The sequence below is a fragment of the Amblyraja radiata genome, chromosome 6 (genome assembly GCF_010909765.2).
Source record: "Amblyraja radiata isolate CabotCenter1 chromosome 6, sAmbRad1.1.pri, whole genome shotgun sequence".
In the NCBI taxonomy this organism is placed as follows: domain Eukaryota; kingdom Metazoa; phylum Chordata; class Chondrichthyes; order Rajiformes; family Rajidae; genus Amblyraja; species Amblyraja radiata.
In genome coordinates, this window is record NC_045961.1 from 4,027,172 (window position 1) to 4,033,171 (window position 6,000).

The following is a 6,000-nucleotide window of genomic DNA, read 5'->3' on the forward strand; positions in this document are numbered from 1 at the left end:
CCTAGTGCACTTTATCTGTTTATTTATGTGTATATATATATATATATATATATATATATACTAGACCAAGTGCAGACCCGTTGGGTCTGTTCCCCCAACGTGCGGTTGTGGGGGGGGAGGCGGCATGCAGCGTCACACACACTAACTATCCCCCCCCCCCCCCGCACTCACGCTAATTACCCCCCTTGATATTATATTAATATTATTAATTTGCTCCTTTTACCCCATAAACACCCTATCTACTGACGCATAGCCCCCAACTTGCAGTCACATCTAGAGAGGGAGGGGGCGGGGGGGGGGGGGGGGGGGGGGAATAATCTTACAGCTTTATAACAGTACAATTACAGAGAAAAAGCATAATGTACGAAATGAGGTAGGTTGGAAGAATGGAATTACACTCCAGTTGATGGGAGGGCCATTCAGTAGTCTGATAACAGCGGGGAAGAAGCTGTAGGGTCAAAAGAATTGCGGATGTTTTGGGTCAAAACCCTGCATTAGGACAGGACTGAAAAGATGCTCTCTGAACATATACCATGCTTATATACACAGAAATATTGTGAGACTTGTTTGGCAAGGATAGGTGGCAAGGGATTGCTCCATACAAGAAACAAAACAGCTGATCCAGTTGACCTCCCTGCATTGTGGGGAACAGACAAACTGATGCTAGACAGACACTTGTCTGTCTATTTACCTCCACAGATGTTGCCTGCCCTGAACTGAGGGTGGCAGTGGTAGAATTGCTGCCTTACAGCGCCAGAGACCAGGGTTCGATCCCGACTGCGGGTGCTGTCTGTACAGAGATTGTACATTCTCTGCGATCGCAAGAATTTTCTTCAGGAGCTCCGGTTTTCTCCCACATCCTAGGTTTGTAGGTTGTATAAGAACGAACTGCCGATGCTGGTTTACACCAAAGATAGACACAAAATGCTGGAGTAACTCAATGGGCCAAGCAGCATATTTGGAGAAAAAGAATAGATGATATTTCAGGTTGGACTGAAGAAGGGTTCCGACCAACTATTTTTATCTCTCTAAAGATGCTGAGTTACTGCAGCATTTTGTGTCCATCTCAGGTTTGTAGATTGATTGGCTTCTGTAAATTATCTCTAGTGTGTAGGATAGAACTATTGTATAGGTGATTGCTGGTTGGTGCAGACTCATTGGGCCGTAGGGCCTGTTTCCATGCTGTATCTCTACACTAAACTGAAGTAGACTTGCTGAGTTACTCCAGCAGTTTATTTCTTGCCTCAAGGAAAGGTGCCAATGTCAAATAAATTGCTTTATGTAGAAACCACAGCTAATACAGTTAAGCACTTTGCATAGTGGAGAACAGGCTGCCTACCCGAGCAGTTCCAGCAGTTTGGTCCGTGCCTCAAGATTGCAGCTGAAAAAGTTCACTTAAAAGATAGACAAAGTACAAATTCTTAAGACCATACAAAGCTTTAATTTAACGTCTGACGGGTGTGGACTGAGAGACCCAGAGGCAACAGTTTCACGTCTGAATCTCCAGCAGCACACACACAGACATACCAGAAAACGCGAGTTTATATACATGCGGAAATAAAATCAAATACATGATGTAATGTACAAAAACCATCATCCACCTCCAAGTATGGAGTTGTTTTTCACTCTTTGCCAAAAGCCAGTTACCACTATGGCATCCTCTGGGCCCCTTCTTATCTGATTAACCTCTTCAATTTACATAAAAAACCTTGCAAAAGAGCTGCGAACTTTTCACCTTAAGTTAAAAAAACCCTTGTCACGATGGAAGTTGTCCAAATTACAAATTACATGCATTACAATTGGCCTTTTACAACAGGAAAGCTTAAATATGACAACAATCAATTAATAACTAACTCTTTCACAGCATCTGCCGGGTTTTGTGCCTCAGGATTGCAGCATCTGCCAGGGTTTTTTTTTTGCCTTAGCAATGCAGCATCTGCCATTTATTTTGCCTCAGGAATGCAGCATCTGCCGTTTCTTTTGCGTCAAGATTGCGGCATTTGCTGTTTTTCCCCCTCAGGATTGCAGCATCTGCCGGGTTTTTTATCTCGGGATTGCAGCATCTGCTGTTTTTGTTGCCTCTGGATTGCAGCATCTGCCGGGTTTTGGTGATTCCCATTTGCTTTGTGGGATACTGGAGGATCGCCCGAGCAGTCAGCCTGCTTGCGCGGCGACGTCAGCTCGTTGGGTGGCGATGGGCGATGGCAGGAGGTGCGGCCGTCAGTCATTCCCCCCGCCAAGGCTGGAGAAGGGGCGCCTAGTGGACAAAGGACGAACCATTAATAGTCTTCACATAGAAAACAGGTGCAGGAGTAGGCCATTCAGCCCTTCAAGCCAGCACCGCCATTCAATATGATCAGGGCTCATCATCAAAAATCAGTATCCCGTTCCTGCTTTCTCCACTTTGGTAGGAGGCAAACAGGAAGTCAGATTACTATCTAAATGGCGTCAAGTTGGGAAAAGGGGAAGTACAGTGGGATCTGGGGGTCCTTGTTCATCAGTCTATGAAAGTAAGCATGCAGGTACAGCAGGCAGTGAAGAAAGCGAATGGCATGTTGGCCTTTATAACAAGAGGAGTCAAGTATAGGAGCAAAGAGGTCCTTCTGCAGCTGCACAGAGCCCTAGTGAGACCACACCTGGAGTATTGCGTGCAGCTTTGGTCCCCTAATTTGAGGAAGGACATTCTTGCTATTGAGGGAGTGCAGCGTAGGTTTACAAGGTTAATTCCCGGGATGGCGGGACTGTCATATGCTCAGAGAATGGAGCAGCTGGGCTTGTACACTCTGGAGTTTAGAAGGATGAGACATATAAGATTGTTAAGGGTTTGGACACGCTGGAGGCAGGAAACATATTCCCGATGTTGGGGGAGTCCAGAACCAGGGGCCACAGTTTAAGAATAAGGGGTAAGCCATTTAGAACGGAGACGAGGAAACACTTTTTCCTCACAGAGAGTTGTGAGTCTGTGGAATTCTCTGCGGTGGAGGCGGGTTCTATGGATGCTTTTAAGAGAGAGTTAGATAGGGCTCTTAAAGATAGCGGAGTCAGGGGATGTGGGGAAAAGGCAGGCACTGGGTACTGATTGGGGATGATCAGCCATGATCACATTGAATGGCGGTGCTGGCTCGAAGGGTCGAATGACCTACTCCTGCACCTATTGTCTATTGTCCTCATATCCCTTGATTCCTTTAGGCCTAAGAGCTTCACAACTCTCTGGCTGAAAAAGTTTTTCCTCGTCTCAGTCCTAAATGGCCTACCCCTTATTCTTAAACTGTGATGCCTGGTTCTAGATTCACACTGTCTGGTTAGCACAAAATAAATGCTTTTCACTGTACCTCGGCACACGTGACAATAAACTAAATTGAACTGAAATGCCGGGTTTTGTGCCTCGGGATTGCACTGTCTGCCAGCTTTAATTTAGAGAAACAGCACAGAAACAGGCCCGTCGGCCCACTAAGTCTGCACCGACCAGTGATCACCCCGTGCACTAACACTATCCTACACCCGAGGCACAATTTACAATCTTCAACCGAAGCACCCGGAGAAACCATGCGGTCATGGGGAGAACGTGCATACTCCGTACAGACAGCACCCGTTGTCAGGATTAAACGCTGGCTCTGGCAATGTGAACCTTCTGAATTTTGTAGTTGACAGGGCAGTAGTCTGCGTATCGCTACCTTAACCATATAACCATATAACAATTACAGCACGGAAACAGGCCATCTCGGCCCTACAAGTCCGCGCCGAACAATTTTTTTTCCCTTAGTCCCACCTGCCTGCACTCATACCATAACCCTCCATTCCCTTCTCATCCATATGCCTATCCAATTTATTCTTAAATGATACCAACGAACCTGCCGCCACCACTTCCACTGGAAGCTCATTCCACACCGCTACCACTCTCTGAGTAAAGAAGTTCCCCCTCATGTTACCCCTAAACTTCTGTCCCTTAATTCTGAAGTCATGTCCTCTTGTTTGAATCTTCCCTATTCTCAAAGGGAAAAGCTTGATCACATCAACTCTGTCTATCCCTCTCATCATTTTAAAGACCTCTATCAAGTCCCCCCTTAACCTTCTGCGCTCCAGAGAATAAAGACCTAACTTATTCAACCTATCTCTGTAACTTAGTTGTTGAAACCCAGGCAACATTCTAGTAAATCTCCTCTGTACTCTCTCTATTTTGTTGACATCCTTCCTATAATTGGGCGACCAAAATTGTACACCATACTCCAGATTTGGTCTCACCAATGCCTTGTACAATTTTAACATTACATCCCAGCTTCTATACTCAATGCTCTGATTTATAAAGGCTAGCATACCAAAAGCTTTCTTTACCACCCTATCTATATGAGATTCCACCTTCAAGGAACTATGCACGGTTATTCCCAGATCCCTCTGTTCAACTGTATTCTTCAATTCCCTACCATTTATCATGTACGTCCTATTTTGATTTGTCCTGCCAAGGTGTAACACCTCACATTTATCAGCATTAAACTCCATCTGCCATCTTTCAGCCCATTTTTCCAAATGGCCTAAATCACTCTGTAGACTTTGGAAATCCTCTTCATTATCCACAACACCCCCTATCTTGGTATCATCTGCATACTTACTAATCCAATTTACCACCCCTTCATCCAGATCATTGATGTACATGACAAACAACAAAGGACCCAACACAGATCCCTGAGGCACCCCACTAGTCACCTGCCTCCAACCCGACAAACAGCCATCCACCATTACCCTCTGGTTTCTCCCATTCAGCCACTGCTGAATCCATCTTGCTATTCCTGCATTTATACCCAACAGTTTAACCTTCTTAACCAACCTTCCATGAGGAACCTTGTCAAAGGCCTTACCTTGGACAATTTTACATTTTTATCAAGCCAATTAATCAACAAACCTGTACGTCTTTGGAGTGTGGGAGGAGACCGAAGATCTCGTAGAAAACCCACGCAGGTCAAGGGGAGAACGTGCAAACTCCATACAGACAGCACCCGTAGTCGGGATCGAACCCGAGGCTCTGGCGCTGCATTTTGCTGTAAGGTAGCAACTCAACCGCTGCGCCGCCCCAAAGTGTTTTTTTGCCTCGGGATTGCAGCATCTGCCGGGTTTCATGTCTCGTGATTGCAGCATCTGCCGGGTTTTTGCCTCGTGATTGCAGCATCTGCCGGGTTTTTGCCTCGGGATTGCAGCATCTGCCGGGTTTTTGCCTCGGGATAGCAGCATCTGCCGGGTTTCATGTCTCGGGATTGCAGCATCTGCCGGGTTTCATGTCTCGGGATAGCAGCATCTGCCGGGTTTTTGCCTCGGGATAGCAGCATCTGCCGGGTTTTTGTCTCGGGATAGCAGCATCTGCCGGGTTTTTGTCTCGGGATAGCAGCATCTGCCGGGTTTTTGTCTCGGGATAGCAGCATCTGCCGGGTTTCATGTCTCGGGATTGCAGCATCTGCCGGGTTTTTGCCTCGGGATAGCAGCATCTGCCGGGTTTTTGTCTCGGGATAGCAGCATCTGCCGGGTTTTTGTCTCGGGATTGCAGCATCTGCCGGGTTTTTGTCTCGGGATTGCGGCATCTGCCGGGTTTTTGCCTCGGGATAGCGGCATCTGCCGGGTTTTTGTCTCGGGATTGCAGCATCTGCTGGGTTTTTGTCTCGGGATAGCAGCATCTGCCGGGTTTTTGTCTCGGGATTGCAGCGTCTGCCGGGTTTTTGCATCGGGATTGCGGTATCTGCCAGGTTTTTGTCTCGGGATTGCGGCATCGGGATTCCCCAGACCTGGAATACCTACTGCTTAAATGTAGGCCGTTTTACCTGCCTCGGGAGTTTACTGTGGTTATCATCATGGCCATATACATCCCACCACAGGCTAATGCTAACCTAGCGCTAGCACAGCTGCACTTGACCATCAGTAAGCAGCAGGATGCTCACCCCGACGGTGCCTTCATTGTTGTAGGGGACGTTAATCAGGTCGACCTACGAGCCGCACTCCGCAAATTCCACCAGCATG